General features: G+C 44.3%; 1 protein-coding gene and 1 non-coding gene across 3 annotated transcripts in view; both read right to left on the reverse strand.

The window, feature by feature from the left end:
- PPP1CB (protein phosphatase 1 catalytic subunit beta) overlaps nucleotides 1–18043 on the reverse strand; it is a 336969-nt gene that overhangs the window by 210063 nt on the left and 108863 nt on the right. The gene's annotated exons all lie outside the window — the stretch shown is intronic.
- Nucleotides 10493–10565, reverse strand: TRNAR-CCU (transfer RNA arginine (anticodon CCU)). The gene has a single exon. It is a non-coding gene; the product is annotated as a tRNA-Arg (tRNA).

Consider the following 18043-nt stretch of genomic DNA (forward strand, 5'->3'; position numbering starts at 1 on the left):
GGTCAGTGATCAATGCCCCATCAGCAGCGCAAAGAGATACCACAGCAGGAGGTCTATGGTCCAAGTGGGCTAGGTAAGCTAGAAGACTTCCCGCCCGTTCTCCACACTCATATATCCTCTGTTGTAAATAGTCTTCATTTTCAAAAAGCTGAAAGGAAGATCTTTTATAAGTCTGGTTTGTAGTTTTAACCGATCCGCTGTGGATGGTGATGGGTCGGCCAAGAAATCTCTTTCTGCCTCTGCAAGGGATTGTTCTGCCTGCCTAACCACCTGAGATGAGTTTCGACGGTATCTAGACATATGCTGAGATAATATCATCCTGGAGTGTGATTTGAAAGCGTCCCATATCATCTCAGGTGGTACAGTGTCCCTGTTAGTGTGGAAGAATAATTCCCATTCAGTCCCAACCCCCTCTAGCTCAGGAATAACCGTCAGCCAAAAAGGGTTAAGTTTCCATGTATATGTCGTAGGGGAAAAGTCTATTCGAAGTGTGATCCAGTACGGAGCATGGTCAGGGAGGACCCCGTGGGTTAAAACCTACCTCACCCAAGATGGGAAGAATAGCGTGGGAGATCAGGATTAAATCTATTCGTGACATAGAGTTGTATGTTGTGGAGAAACACGAAAATGCCCTGTCCTTGGGGTGTCGGTGCCGCCATGTATCCACTAAGGCAAGGTCCGTAAGAAGTTTACCAAACCTAGTATAGGATTGAGTGGGATTCTCAGAAGGTGTCAATGTCAGTCTGTCTAAGTCTTTGTGCATAATATTATTAAAATCCCCTAACCAGAGCACAGGCGCAGTAGGGAATCGAGACATAAATGCTAACCCCTCCGTCAGAACACCAAACTGGAACGGGGGGAGGGGGGGTGTATGTACATAGCTAATATTAGGAGTTCTAAGCCGTTTACCTTGGCATGCAAGAATAAGAACCTGCCCTGGGGGTCAGATTTAAGCGTTAATAGTACAAATTGCACCGTTTTTGCCACCAGGATAGCTACACCCCTGGAGTTTGCAGTAAAGGGAGCTTGATACAGCCACCCCACCCATGGCTTTTTGAGTGCTAACAAAAGTTGGCCTGTGAGATGGGTCTCTACCAATACCATAATCCCTGCATGCCACTAGATTTGCAGCATGTCACCAGCATAGGATGGTTCAGCGTTTTGGATATCATCCACGCCAGCATGCAACCATGATCACCAATGTTTTTGTGCACACCACACATGTATTGAGCATTAAAACAAAAAAAGTACCACGTCATTAAACTTAAAACAAAAACTAACACTCTGGCGTATCCGGCAAGACAGCACATCGAATATCTATCGAGTGTAGTCAGTTGAGACCGGACAGGCCAGGGAAACCAAACTTGAGTCAAACAATACACGTTGCAATCATTAGTAAGGGTAGCGGGGCCCCGAGGGGACCCCGCAGCTAGGGGGACGATTAACTGCTGAAGAACATACAACAGTACAGAGAGTGTGACATCTGCTCTTGTGACATCAGGATAGAGTATGCAAGGGGATCGGAAGGATACAGAAGTTCGAGGCCATGTCACAGATGCCATGTCGGTCGTCAGCCTGCCATTAAAGCTAGGAAGTCAGGGCCATAGAAATCAAGTTCAGTACCGTGGGATCTATGTGCGGCCTTAGGGGAGGGAACAGCCAGGGATGGGGGGGAGATATAAGCCACGGGGTTTATAGGGGCCAGTACCTTCAGTGTATCTTATTCCAGGTGTTTCGAGGAAGTTCAAGAAAATTGATTGTCAGCACAGACATCCTAGACTGGGTGGTCATCCATAGGGAGTAGCCGGTTCGTCAAGTGGGTTCCCGTGCTGGTGCCGCTTTATTTTCAAGCCAGGAAAAAACAGCTTCTGGTGTGTCGATAAAATGCGCCCGGTCCTCTCCAACGACACAAAGTCTTGCTGGGCATAGCATCGCATAGGAGTAGTGGCGAATCCTCCGTTGCCGTTTAGCTTTGGTAAAGTGTGCCCTCTTTTTCTGGACCTCAGCTGAGAAGTCCGGAAATACCTTGATTTCGCCATTCTTGAATGGAATATTACCCTTTATTCCGGTGAGGCGGAGAACCGTATCTCGATCATGGAAATTAAGCATTTTGGCTATCAATGTTCTGGGTGGCGCCCCCTGAGGGGAAGGTTTAGCAGCCAGCCTGTGCGCTCTTTCCACCACAAAAGACGTGGAGAATTCAGCCCGTCCAAAGGTGGTAATGAGGAGATTTTCAAGAAATGAGGGGGGGGGGGGGGGGGGGGGTCTGTACCCTTTGATCCTTCGGGTATGCCTACAAAACGTAGGTTGCACCTCCTGAGGCGATTCTCCATGTCGTCCTGTTTGGCTAGGATCGTGTGGAGCTGGTGCTGGAGTTGTTCAGTTCACCTGTAATGGATGCATCTCGTCCTCCACGTGGCTGATCCGGTTCTCTGTCTCGGTGACCTGATCTCTGAGTTTCTGTAGGTCCTGACGAATGAGCGAGACATCTATCTTAATCTCCTCAATCTTGCCCGTCAGGGTGCTTTTACAATCCGATATTGCCTCCAGCACCCGTGCAGTGTCCTCTGCTGCTGAGCTCGTCGTAGAAGGAGAGCCGGTGCCATTTTCCTCTTCAGCCTCCTTTTCTGCATGATGGTAATTTAGCCAGTTTAGCAGCCGAATCCTTCGTTTTTTTTGGCAGTGAGATGTTTCTTGGTAGTACGGTAGTCCAGAAATCCGGTGTTACGGAGAAAAACAGCAAGTTTAGCCCCAGGATATATAATTACGGATGTTAGGCAAGTGGAGCTCCTGTACCACACTCCCTACACCATGCCGGTCCAGGCCACGCCCCCTTGGGGGGTGATATTTGTGATATCAGGAATGATCCATACATGTAGAAGGGGGTGATATTTATGATATCAGGAATGATCCATACATGTAGAAGGGGGGTGATATTTATATCAGGAATGATCCATACATGTAGAAGGGGGGTTGATATTTATATCAGGAATGATCCATACATGTAGAAGGGGGGTTGATATTTATATCAGGAATGATCCATACATGTAGAAGGCGGGTGATATTTATGATATCAGGAATGACCCATACATGTAGAAGGGGGGTGATATTTATATCAGGAATGATCCATACATGTAGAAGGGGGTGATATTTATATCAGGAATGATCCATACATGTAGAAGGGGGTGATATTTATGATATCAGGAATGATCCATACATGTAGAAGGGGGTGATATTTATGATATCAGGAATGATCCATACATGTAGAAGGGGGGTGATATTTATGATATCAGGAATAATCCATACATGTAGAAGGGGGTGATATTTATATCAGGAATGATCCATACATGTAGAAGGGGGTGATATTTATGATATCAGGAATGATCCATACATGTAGAAGGGGGGTGATATTTATGATATCAGGAATGATCCATACATGTAGAAGAGGGGTGATATTTATGATATCAGGAATGATCCATACATGTAGAAGGGGGTGATATTTATGATATCAGGAATGATCCATACATGTAGAAGAGGGGTGATATTTATGATATCAGGAATGATCCATACATGTAGAAGGGGGTGATATTTATGATATCAGGAATGATCCATACATGTAGAAGGGGGTGATATTTATGATATCAGGAATGATCCATACATGTAGAAGGGGGTGATATTTATGATATCAGGAATGATCCATACATGTAGAAGGGGGGTGATATTTATGATATCAGGAATGAGCCATACATGTAGAAGGGGGTGATATTTATGATATCAGGAATGATCCATACATGTAGAAGGGGGGTGATATTTATATCAGGAATGATCCATACATGTAGAAGGCGGGTGATATTTATGATATCAGGAATGACCCATACATGTAGAAGGGGGGTGATATTTATGATATCAGGAATGACTCATACATGTAGAAGGGGGGTGATATTTATGATATCAGGAATGATCCATACATGTAGAAGGGGGTGATATTTATGATATCAGGAATGACCCATACATGTAGAAGGGGGGTGATATTTATGATATCAGGAATGATCCATACATGTAGAAGGGGGTGATATTTATGATATCAGGAATGATCCATACATGTAGAAGGGGGGTGATATTTATGATATCAGGAATGATCCATACATGTAGAAGGGGGTGATATTTATATCAGGAATGATCCATACATGTAGAAGGGGGTGATATTTATGATATCAGGAATGATCCATACATGTAGAAGGGGGTGATATTTATGATATCAGGAATGATCCATACATGTAGAAGGGGGGTGATATTTATGATATCAGGAATAATCCATACATGTAGAAGGGGGTGATATTTATATCAGGAATGATCCATACATGTAGAAGGGGGTGATATTTATGATATCAGGAATAATCCATACATGTAGAAGGGGGTGATATTTATATCAGGAATGATCCATACATGTAGAAGGGGGGTGATATTTATGATATCAGGAATGATCCATACATGTAGAAGGGGGTGATATTTATGATATCAGGAATGATCCATACATGTAGAAGGGGGGTGATATTTATGATATCAGGAATGATCCATACATGTAGAAGGGGGTGATATTTATATCAGGAATGATCCATACATGTAGAAGGGGGGTGATATTTATGATATCAGGAATAATCCATACATGTAGAAGGGGGTGATATTTATATCAGGAATGATCCATACATGTAGAAGGGGGGTGATATTTATGATATCAGGAATAATCCATACATGTAGAAGGGGGTGATATTTATGATATCAGGAATGATCCATACATGTAGAAGGGGGGTGATATTTATGATATCAGGAATGATCCATACATGTAGAAGGGGGTGATATTTATATCAGGAATGATCCATACATGTAGAAGGGGGTGATATTTATGATATCAGGAATAATCCATACATGTAGAAGGGGGTGATATTTATATCAGGAATGATCCATACATGTAGAAGGGGGGTGATATTTATGATATCAGGAATAATCCATACATGTAGAAGGGGGTGATATTTATATCAGGAATGATCCATACATGTAGAAGGGGGGTGATATTTATGATATCAGGAATGATCCATACATGTAGAAGGGGGTGATATTTATGATATCAGGAATGATCCATACATGTAGAAGGGGGGTGATATTTATGATATCAGGAATGATCCATACATGTAGAAGGGGGTGATATTTATATCAGGAATGATCCATACATGTAGAAGGGGGGTGATATTTATGATATCAGGAATGATCCATACATGTAGAAGGGGGTGATATTTATGATATCAGGAATGATCCATACATGTAGAAGGGGGGTGATATTTATGATATCAGGAATAATCCATACATGTAGAAGGGGGTGATATTTATATCAGGAATGATCCATACATGTAGAAGGGGGTGATATTTATGATATCAGGAATGATCCATACATGTAGAAGGGGGTGATATTTATGATATCAGGAATGATCCATACATGTAGAAGGGGGTGATATTTATGATATCAGGAATGATCCATACATGTAGAAGGGGGTGATATTTATGATATCAGGAATGATCCATACATGTAGAAGGGGGGTGATATTTATGATATCAGGAATGAGCCATACATGTAGAAGGAGGGTGATATTTATGATATCAGGAATGATCCATACATGTAGAAGGGGGGTGATATTTATGATATCAGGGATGATCCATACATGTAGAAGGGGGTGATATTTATGATATCAGGAATGATCCATACATGTAGAAGGGGGGTGATATTTATATCAGGAATGATCCATACATGTAGAAGGGGGGTGATATTTATGATATCAGGAATGATCCATACATGTAGAAGAGGGGTGATATTTATATCAGGAATGATCCATACATGTAGAAGGGGGGTGATATTTATATCAGGAATGATCCATACATGTAGAAGGGGGGTGATATTTATGATATCAGGAATGATCCATACATGTAGAAGGGGGGTGATATTTATGATATCAGGAATGATCCATACATGTAGAAGGCGGGTGATATTTATGATATCAGGAATGACCCATACATGTAGAAGGGGGGTGATATTTATGATATCAGGAATGATCCATACATGTAGAAGGGGGTGATATTTATGATATCAGGAATGATCCATACATGTAGAAGGGGGGTGATATTTATGATATCAGGAATGATCCATACATGTAGAAGGGGGGTGATATTTATGATATCAGGAATGATCCATACATGTAGAAGGGGGGTGATATTTATGATATCAGGAATGATCCATACATGTAGAAGGGGGGTGATATTTATGATATCAGGAATGACCCATACATGTAGAAGGGGGGTGATATTTATGATATCAGGAATGATCCATACATGTAGAAGGGGGGTGATATTTATGATATCAGGAATGATCCATACATGTAGAAGGGGGGTGATATTTATATCAGGAATGATCCATACATGTAGAAGGGGGGTGATATTTATATCAGGAATGATCCATACATGTAGAAGGGGGGTGATATTTATATCAGGAATGATCCATACATGTAGAAGGGGGGTGATATTTATATCAGGAATGATCCATACATGTAGAAGGGGGGTTGATATTTATATCAGGAATGATCCATACATGTAGAAGGGGGGTTGATATTTATATCAGGAATGATCCATACATGTAGAAGGCGGGTGATATTTATGATATCAGGAATGACCCATACATGTAGAAGGGGGGTGATATTTATATCAGGAATGATCCATACATGTAGAAGGGGGTGATATTTATGATATCAGGAATGACCCATACATGTAGAAGGGGGGTGATATTTATATCAGGAATGATCCATACATGTAGAAGGGGGGTGATATTTATATCAGGAATGATCCATACATGTAGAAGGGGGTGATATTTATGATATCAGGAATGATCCATACCTGTAGAAGGCGGGTGATATTTATGATATCAGGAATGACCCATACATGTAGAAGGGGGGTGATATTTATGATATCAGGAATGATCCATACATGTAGAAGGGGGTGATATTTATGATATCAGGAATGATCCATACATGTAGAAGGGGGTGATATTTATGATATCAGGAATGATCCATACCTGTAGAAGGGGGTTGATATTTATGATATCAGGAATGATCCATACATGTAGAAGGGGGTGATATTTATGATATCAGGAATGATCCATACATGTAGAAGGGGGTGATATTTATGATATCAGGAATGACCCATACATGTAGAAGGGGGGTGATATTTATGATATCAGGAATGATCCATACATGTAGAAGGGGGTGATATTTATGATATCAGGAATGATCCATACATGTAGAAGGGGGTGATATTTATATCAGGAATGATCCATACCTGTAGAAGGCGGGTGATATTTATGATATCAGGAATGACCCATACATGTAGAAGGGGGTGATATTTATGATATCAGGAATGATCCATACATGTAGAAGGGGGTGATATTTATGATATCAGGAATGATCCATACATGTAGAAGGGGGTGATATTTATGATATCAGGAATGGTCCATACATGTAGAAGGGGGGTGATATTTATGATATCAGGAATGATCCATACATGTAGAAGGGGGGTGATATTTATGATATCAGGAATGATCCATACATGTAGAAGGGGGTGATATTTATGATATCAGGAATGGTCCATACATGTAGAAGGGGGGTGATATTTATGATATCAGGAATGATCCATACATGTAGAAGGGGGGTGATATTTATGATATCAGGAATGGTCCATACATGTAGAAGGGGGTGATATTTATGATATCAGGAATGATCCATACATGTAGAAGGGGGGTGATATTTATGATATCAGGAATGATCCATACATGTAGAAGGGGGTGATATTTATGATATCAGGAATGATCCATACATGTAGAAGGGGGTGATATTTATGATATCAGGAATGGTCCATACATGTAGAAGGGGGTGATATTTATGATATCAGGAATGATCCATACATGTAGAAGGGGGGTGATATTTATGATATCAGGAATGATCCATACATGTAGAAGGGGGTGATATTTATGATATCAGGAATGATCCATACATGTAGAAGGGGGTGATATTTATGATATCAGGAATGATCCATACATGTAGAAGGGGGTGATATTTATATCAGGAATGATCCATACATGTAGAAGGGGGGTGATATTTATGATATCAGGAATGATCCATACATGTAGAAGGGGGGTGATATTTATGATATCAGGAATGACCCATACATGTAGAAGGGGGGTGATATTTATATCAGGAATGATCCATACATGTAGAAGGGGGGTGATATTTATGATATCAGGAATGATCCATACATGTAGAAGGGGGGTGATATTTATGATATCAGGAATGACCCATACATGTAGAAGGGGGGTGATATTTATATCAGGAATGATCCATACATGTAGAAGGGGGTGATATTTATATCAGGAATGATCCATACATGTAGAAGGGGGGTGATATTTATGATATCAGGAATGATCCATACATGTAGAAGGGGGGTGATATTTATATCAGGAATGATCCATACATGTAGAAGGGGGGTGAGAGATACCATACTAGAAGTACAACTACAGCAGGGCTTGACAAATTCTCCTTGAATCTAGAAGCCAGTGTTTTTTTTTAACTAACAAAGCTTTATTTTCAGTGACAAATCCCCTTCTCTTATGTAGCCCTGATATGTATCTTCACAGAAGCAGTACACAGGTTTACACACAGAGAATACAAGGCAGGGCTTGACAATTTTGCTTGGAATCTAGGAGCCAGGTAAAAAAGTTAGGAGCCAGTGTTTTTTTTAACTAACAAAGCTTTATTTTCAGTGACAAATCCCCTTCTCTTATGTAGCCCTGATATGTATCTTCACAGAAGCAGTACACAGGTTTACACACAGAGAATACAAGGCAGGGCTTGACAATTTTGCTTGGAATCTAGGAGCCAGGTAAAAAAGTTAGGAGCCAGGTTTTTTTTAACGACCAACAAAGCTTTATTTTCAATATGAAAGTTAACCAATCTTAAAATAGCGAATAGCGACGCTAAAACGAAGGTAAAGCGGGGCTAAAAATAGCCCCGCTTTACTGCTGACACCCCCCCCCGCGTATGAAAGGGCTCTAAGACCCCTTTCACACCATGCCACCTATAGCGTCAGCAGTAAAACGCCGCTATTTATAGCGGCGTTTTACCATTGGATTTGCGGCGCTTTTCGGCCACTAGCGGGGCGCTTTTACCCCCCGCTAGCGGCCGAGAAAGGGTTAAAACTGCCTGCAATAGCTGCGTTTTGCCAGCGGTATCCCAGCGCTGCCCCATTGATTTCAATAGGGAGCAGCGGTGGAGGAGCGGTAAACACACCGCTCCAAAGAAGCTGCTGACAGGACTTTTCCTGATGTCCTGCCAGCGCAGCGCTCCAGTGTGAAGGCCCTCGGGATTTCACACTGGAGACAATGCTGCAGCTGTTTGAGGGCGGATTGCAGGCGCTATTTTTAACGCTATAGCGCCTGCAAAACGCCCTCGGTGTGAAAGGGGTCTAAAGGTCCAATCAGGTCCGCCTGAAAAACTGACAGGCGAAGCTGATCAGACAGCCCGTGTGAAAGGGGCCAAGCAGGGAGATGACAGATAATACATTGTTTCATTTTAATTTTAAGAAAAAAATAAATAGTTTTTACTTAAAAAAATAAAAGCTATTACGAAAAAAAAAAAGGCTATCCCCACACTCACCATGAGGCAAAAGGCGCCAGATGACGCCCGCAATCACTTCCTTCTCTTCTCCACTTTGGGAAGGAGATGGGCGGGCAGTGAAAACAGGCCAGTATCGCAGCGCTGCCTCCATTAGCATTGCATTAGCATTGCTGGTTGTAATACCAACGGCCACCACAAGATAGCACCAGATTCCAGAAGGAACGAAGAAGGCCGCAAACCCCCCCCCCCGCCCGGGCAATGCGATCGCCTCGGGGGGGGGGGGGGGGTTTGGAGTCCACACTGAGACAGGATACCCCTAGCTGTGCCGCCCCAGGTCGCTAATTCTAGTCGCATATGCGACCTGGTGCCCGGGGTTTGTCGAACCCTGATACAAGGAGGTGACGGTATGTTTAGGACACAAAAAAAAGTAATAAGTTATCTCTGCTGCAGGTAAGAAGCAGTGCTAAAGCTTTTTTTTTTTTTTTTAATCGATGTTAACCCTTTTAATACCGGACACTTTCACCTCGCTCCATACAGGACAATGTTGCGCCGTCACACTTTGAATGACAATTGTGCAGTCATGCTACATTGTACACATCAAATGTTTATTGTTTTTTTTTAGATTGAGCTTTCATTTAAGTGCGACAGCGATGAAAGCTGAAAATTGGCCTGGGCAGGAAGGGGGTAAAGGTGTCCGGTATTGAAGGGGTTAATGAAGTTCTACTTTAAGGTAAACTGTGATGGAGTGTCAGCTCTCTGTATCATGTGATCAGAAAAGTATACAGCACCCCAGGTGGGACTCGAACCCACAATCCCTGGCTTAGGAGGCCAGTGCCTTATCCATTAGGCCACCGGGGCTTTGCTTCTTCTAATTTCTTCATTTTTGTGTCTTTTTTTGTTTTTGTGTTTTGTGTTATGTGTTTTCTTTGTTGTGTCTGTTTTTTTTTTGTTTTGTTTTTTTTGTCTTTTGTTTTTTTGTTTTTTGTCTGTTTTGTTTTTTGTCTTTGTTTTTTTTGTCTTTTGTTTTAAATGTACACTATTTATTTATTATTGCACATTTTTTTTTTATTGTAAATAAATCAATAGAAGGAAGTGATTCTAAGGCCTTGATAATCAGAGATCGGTCACTGTTCTCCTCTGGCTCCCCATAGGTGGGGCCTTTTTCGGACCCCTAAACCTTACGATGATTCAGAGGAAGGCGAAAACCCCCCTCCTTGCTCAGATTGTCTCCAAAGGGGGGGGGATTCCTTCCTGACCCCTGAAGGCGATCGGATTGTCCCTGAATCATCAGTCTAGGGTGCCCCGTTCATCTCCCTGTACGATGCTCAGATATCTGACATGTGTGCGGGTGTGGGTGCACGGCCCCGGATACAGACAGTGTGCATCCATGTACCTACACCCCCACACATGTCAGATTGGGAGAAGTGTCTGTGAAGGGGGGTGTTTTTGAAATGGGGATGCACAGGTGGTCCACTCCTCCTTTGCTTTTGTTTTTTTGTCTGTTTTTTTAATGTTTTTGTCTTTGTTTTTTTTTTGTTTTTTGTGTTTTTTGGCTTTGTTTTAGTTATTTTGTTTTTTGTGTTTTTTTTTTGGGGGGGAGCAGGTATCTAGTTGTGACAGATATCCACTTCCACTTCCCCTGGGATAACCTAGGTGTTCCATGTACCCCTGTGCAGGCAGTCCCATTGATGGCTAATGAGACGCAGGAGATGTATGGACACAGACGCTGATCCTAATCTGACATGTGTGCGGGTGTGGGTGCACGGCCCCGGATACAGACAGTGTGCATCCATGTACCTACACCCGCACACATGTCAGATTGGGAGAAGCGTCTGGCTTAGCCACAATCCCTGGCTTAGGAGGCCGGTGCCTTATCCATTAGGCCATCGGGGCTTTGGGGTTTTTTTTGTTTTTAGTCTTTGTTTTTTTTTGTGTTTTGTTTTGTTTTAAATGTACAGTATTTATTTTTGTACATTTTTTATTGTAAATAAATCTAAATGATTTAGATTTAGGAAATGATTCTAAGGCCTTGATAATCAGAGATCGGTCACTGTTCTCCTCTGGCTCCCCATAGGTGGGGCCTTTTTTTGGACCCCTAAACCTTACGATGATTCAGAGGAAGGCGAAAAGCCCCCTCCTTGGTCAGATTGTCTCCAAAGAGGGGGAAAAAATTCCTTCCTGACCCCCGAAGGCGATCGGATTGTCCCTGAATCATCAGTCTAGGGTGCCCCGTTCATCTCCCTGTACGATGCTCAGATATCTGACATGTGTGTGGGTGTGGGTGCACGCCCCCGAATGCAGACAGTGTGCATCCATGTACCTACACCCGCACACATGTCAGATTGGGAGAAGCTTCTGTGTCTGTGAAGGGGGGTGTTTTTGAAATGGGGATGCACAGGTGGTCCACTCCTCCCGGTGCAGGCAGTCCCATTGATGGCTAATGGGACGCAGGAGGTGAATGGACACAGACGCTGATCCTGATCTGACATGTGTGCGGGTGTGGGTGCACGCCCCCGAATGCAGACAGTGTGCATCCATGTACCTACACCCGCACACATGTCAGATTGGGAGAAGCTTCTGTGTTTGTGAAGGGGGGTGTTTTTGAAATGGGGATGCACAGGTGGTCCACTCCTCCCGGTGCAGGCAGTCCCATTGATGGCTAATGGGACGCAGGAGGTGAATGGACACAGACGCTGATCCTGATCTTACATGTGTGCGGGTGTGGGTGCACGGCCCCGGATACAGACAGTGTGCATCCATGTACCTACACCCGCACACATGTCAGATTGGGAGAAGCGTCTGTGTCTGTGAAGGGTTGTGTTTTCCCACAAAGGGACGCACAACTTCCCAGATGGTTGTTGGTTCTACTGCATTATACATACCAAGGCCTTAGTGAACCAACGCTGCCTCTGTGGTGGTGGAGGGGCGGCCAGTAACTGCCGCCTCATGCTCGCTCTCATGTAGGAGAAGCCTTTGAAGTTCTTCCGGTCCTTTTTTTTTATTGGACGATCCTTGTCTACTCTTGTCATGAATTCTTTCATCTCCATTCTTCTATCGATCGGTGTCTTATTCATCTGGAAAAAAGAAAAAGACATTGAGAGATTCTGATTGATACAGAAAATGGTAACAAAGCATGGTGACCCCCTCCCCCCCATCTCTGATGTGCTGCGGATTACCCCAAGATGGTTCCTTCAAGCCCAGCTCCCTCTAGTGGTGAGAAGAAGCGTTGCACTTCATCAACACACCGTTGAACTATATCTAGACCAGGGATCTTCCAAACTACGGCCCTCCAGCTGTTGCGGAATTACACGTCCCATGAGGCATTGTAAAACTCTCAGACATGACCAGGCATGATGGGAATTGTAGTTCCTGAACAACTGAAGGGCCGTAGTTTGGAGACCACCCTGATCTAGACCATGTGTGTCAAACAGAAGGCTTGTGGGCCAAATCTGACCCATCAGGGATCACCGAGTAAATAAAGCAGGATGATTGGTATACTTACTGATCCCGATGCCAATGGCGAGGTGGCCTTTCCTTTCTCTAAGTCGGTCCAGTCGATCCCCTCGAAATATTTATGGCGTCTGATGTCCCTTACAAGTTCTGTTCGCTTTTCTTGGTCCTTACATAGGAGCTGTAGAGAAGAATGAAATATAATAAGAAACAATGCAAGAACAATAACAATATGTGGACAACAGAACCCACTATTTTATTATTTGATTCTGACAGCGACATATTTCAGCTTCTGCAGCTGTGGTCCTGATTGGATCGGGGCGTAGCATGGTACCTTATTTGTGTCATCTTAGCTCATTAAAGTTTTTAAAGGAGAAGTAAAAAAAAATAAATAAAGATATTTTGTAATTGTTATGAAAGTGATTGTAAAGGCAGAAGGTGCAGAAGCCCCTCCCCCTCCCTCGGCCCCCCTAATACTTACCTGAGCCCCATTTCTATCCAGCGATGTCCACGAGTGTCTCGGCCATCCGGGACTCTCCCTCCTGATTGGCTGAGACACAGCAGCGGCGCCATTGGCTCCCACTTCTATCAATCAAAGTGAATTAGCCAATCAGGAGAGAGAGGGGGATGGGCCCGAACTGCAGCTCAGTGTCTGAATGGACAATTAGAGCTGCGGCTCGGCTCGGATGCCCCCCATAGCTGCTGGAACAGATTTGTATCCCTTAAAAGAAGGTAAAGTTCAGTGTATACTCACCCTTGTTAGGAGGTCCTGGAGGTTGCAGTCCGTGGTAACTGGATAATAGGGTTCCTTATTTACTAATGCCCACATGATGTTACGGGCGTTCTCCATGTGAGCATAGAAGGGATGCAGTCCAAAGATCATTTGGTATACGATCAATCCCAAGGCGAAATAGTCCACGGAGGTGAAGTACGGCACGTTGTTAATGACCTGTAGAAACAAAAGGGAGAGAAATAAGGATGAGAACATTCCTGAGCCAGGCAGAGGACAGAGGTGACTCCATGCTGATGTACACTATATTGTCAAAAGTATTGTGACGCCTGCCTATCCACACGCATAAACATTAATGACATCCCAGTCTTAGTCCGGAGGGTTCAATATTGAGTTGGCTCCGCCCTTTGCAGTTATAACAGGTTCAACTCTTCTGGGAAGGCCGTCCACAAGGTTTAGGAGGGTGTCTATGGGAATGTTTGACCATTTTTCCAGAAGAGCATTTGTGAGGTCAGGCACTGATGTTGGACGAGAAGGAAGGCCTGGCTCGCAGTCTCCGCTTTAGTTCATCCCAAAGGTGTTCTATTGGGTTGAGGTCAGGACTGTGTGCAGGCCAGTCAAGTTCCTCCACCCCAAACCCACTTATCCATGTCTTTATGGACCTTGCTTTGTGCACTGGTGGGCAGTCATGCTGGAACATGAAGGGGCCGTCCCCAAACTCCTCCCACAAAGTTGGAAGCATGAAATTGTCCAAAATGTCTTGGTATGCTGACGCCTTAAGAGTTCCCTTCACTGGAACTAAGGGGGTCAAGCCCATCCCCTTAAAAACAACCCCCCACCATAATCCCCCTCGACAAAGTAATTTGGACCAGTACACAAAGCAAGGTCCATAAAGACACGAATGATCAAATTTGGGGTGAAGGAACTTGATTGGACTGGTCCTGACCTCAACCTTTGGGATGAATTGGAGCAGAGACTGCGAGCCGGGCCTTCTCATCCAACATCAGTGCCTGACCTCACAAATGCTCTTCTGGAAGAACGATCAAACGTTCCCATAGACACCCTCCTAAACCTTGTGGACGGCCTTCCCAGAAGAGTTGAAGCTGTTATAGGTGCAAAGGGTGGAGCCAACTCAATATTGAACCCTCCAGACTAAGACTGGGATGTCATTAAAGGTCATGTGCGTGTAAAGGCAGGCGTCACAATACTTTTGACAATATAGTGTATGTGATGTATGAAGCCTCCCAGGAGTCCTAAAATTGTGCTAAGATTCAAAATATAACAAACGAAGGTGAAGCTTGTGAATATTGGAGGTGAGGCATAAAGTATATGCTAAAGGTATACGGACCCCAGTATGTCAATGTTCACAAGCGCTCACCATGGTAAAGAGAAGGAGGAGTAGAGCAGGTGAGCCCTTCCTGAAGCTTTTATCCCATTTGTATGAGTCGGGCCAGACAGATCCCTCCATCTACACCCCGGGCCTCAATGTCCTCCACAAAGAAGCTCCCACACTGCTACAACTCTCAGAACTTCCCCTTTTGTTGGATGTAGTTGTGGCCTGGAGACCCGCCGAAAGTAACCGGGACCCCAGTGGAGGAATTCTCCATTTAATGAAAGGGGAGCCCCTTTATGGCCTTTCTGTATCCCATAATAATTACAATTAAGTCTAATATCAGAATATCATAAAACTTACTTCTGGGGCAAGGTATGCCGGTGTACCCACACGTCCTCTGATCCTATTGGAACTGGTGACACCAGCCACAGACAAGCCGAAATCGGCAATCTTGATATGTCCTTCACCATCCAGTAGTATGTTCTGCGGCTTGATATCTCTGTAAAGAAAAGAAGTGAACAGTTAGCTCTGCATATCCTACATTATATTAAGAGAGAAAAGATACAAATATACATCTATGCAAAGAAGAATGAAGATTGATGGGTGGACATTGGCTTATTTGATATCCACCTACAGGAAGATCTCTGTTCTGGGGTTCACAGCTCCGCCCACCTGCTATATTCACCATGAGGAGCTCTCACTCCTCTTGCTGGATTTTGTATAAATCCTACATTAAGCAGAATATGGCATGAACAGGGAGACTTCTGCAGTAAAGGAAGGAGACTTTATGAGAGGCAACACAACTGGAAACTCATGGAACTGGTGGAAAGTCTTCCTGATTCACCAAAAAAATACCAGAAGCCGAGGGGTGATTGCACCCAACATTACCTACCCATAACTACAAGAACAATTATGGTGGAGTGACCCATTAAAGCTGAATTTGGGGGGAAAAAGAAAATACCCATGTGATAGGCCTCCCCCACACTGCAATGGTTTATGCCTTGGGTACCAATAAAAGGGAGGTTTATTCACCTAATCCCCACTCTCACAGTCCAATCCCCACAGCCTCAGGGTGAAAAGGGCGGCCGGGAAGGAGGTCAGCAGAAGTCTTTGCTATTGGTCCCCTAGGCATAAATAATCATGTAACCCTTATAGTGAGGTGGGAGCCCCTCTACAAGGGAGGGTTTTTCTTTTCCCCGGGGTTCACATTTAAATTTCGCATTATTAATCAGCTGATCCAATCCTTACCTGTGGACGATCTGACGAGCGTGCAGGAATTGCAGTCCACATATTATTTCCGCAGTGATGAATCTGATGGAGAAAGAAAGATATGAATTGGCATTCAAAACCATCACAGACCAAAAAAAAGGTAAAAGTACAGAGGGGTATGGATGGAAGGGCTAGGGATGGACGGGTTATGGATGGAGAGAGTATGGATGGAGAGAGTATGGATGGACGGGGTATAGATGGAGGTGGACAGGTTATGGATGGACAGGTTATGGATAGACGAGTTATGCATGGACGGGGTATGGATGGACAGGTTATGGATGGATGGGCTATGGATGGAGGTGGACGGGGTATGGATGGACAGGTTATGGATGGACGGGTTATGGATGGACAGGTTATGGATGGACGGGGTATGGATGGGCGGGGTATGGATGGACCGGTTATGCATGGACTGGTTATGAATGGACGGGGTAAAAATGGAGTGTTATGGATGGACGGGCTTTGGATGGAGGTGGACGGGGTATGGATGGACAGGTTATGGATGGACGGGTTATGCATGGACGGGTTATGGATGAACGGGGTATGGATGGAGTGTTATGGATGGACAGGTTATGGATGGACAGGTTATGGATGGAAGGGTTATGGATGGACAGGTTATGGATGGACGGGGTATGGATGTAGTGTTATGGATGGGCGGGGTATGGATGGACCGGTTATGCATGGACTGGTTATGAATGGACGGGGTAAAAATGGAGTGTTATGGATGGACGGGGTATGGAAGTAAGGATATGGATGGACATGGTATGGATGGACTGGGTATGGATGGACGTTGTATGGATGGACAGGGTATGTATGGACGGGATATGTATGGACGCGATATGGATGGACAGGGTATGGATGGACATGGTATGGATGGACGGGGTATGGATGGACAGGGTGTGGATGGACAGGGTATGGATGGACGGGATATGGATGGACAGGGTATGGATGGACAGGGTGTGGATGGACGGGATATGGATCGACAGGATATGTATGGACGGGATATGTATGATAGGGATATGGATGGACAGGGTATGGATGGACTGGGTATGGATGGACTGGGTATGGATGGACTGGGTATGGATGGACGGGGTATGGATGGATGGGATATGGATGGACGGGATATGGATGGACAGGGTATGTATGGACAGGGTATGTATGGACGGGATATGGATGGACAGGGTATGGATGGACGTTGTATGGATGGACGGGGTATGGATGGATGGGATATGGATGGACGGGATATGGATGGACAGGGTATGTATGGACAGGGTATGGATGGACAGGGTATGGATGGACGGGATATGGATGGACGGGGTATGTATGGACGGGATATGGATGGACGGGGTATGGATGGACGGGGTATGGATGGACGGGGTATGTATGGATGGGATATGGATGGACAGGGTATGGATGGACGGGGTGTGGATGGACGGGGTGTGGATGGACAGGGTATGGATGGACGGGATATGGATGGACGGGGTATGGATGGACATGGTATGGATGGACAGGGTATGGATGGACATGGTATGGATGGACAGGGTATGGATGGACGTT

The sequence above is a fragment of the Aquarana catesbeiana genome, linkage group LG04 (genome assembly GCF_042186555.1).
Source record: "Aquarana catesbeiana isolate 2022-GZ linkage group LG04, ASM4218655v1, whole genome shotgun sequence".
NCBI classification, from domain to species: Eukaryota; Metazoa; Chordata; class Amphibia; order Anura; family Ranidae; genus Aquarana; species Aquarana catesbeiana.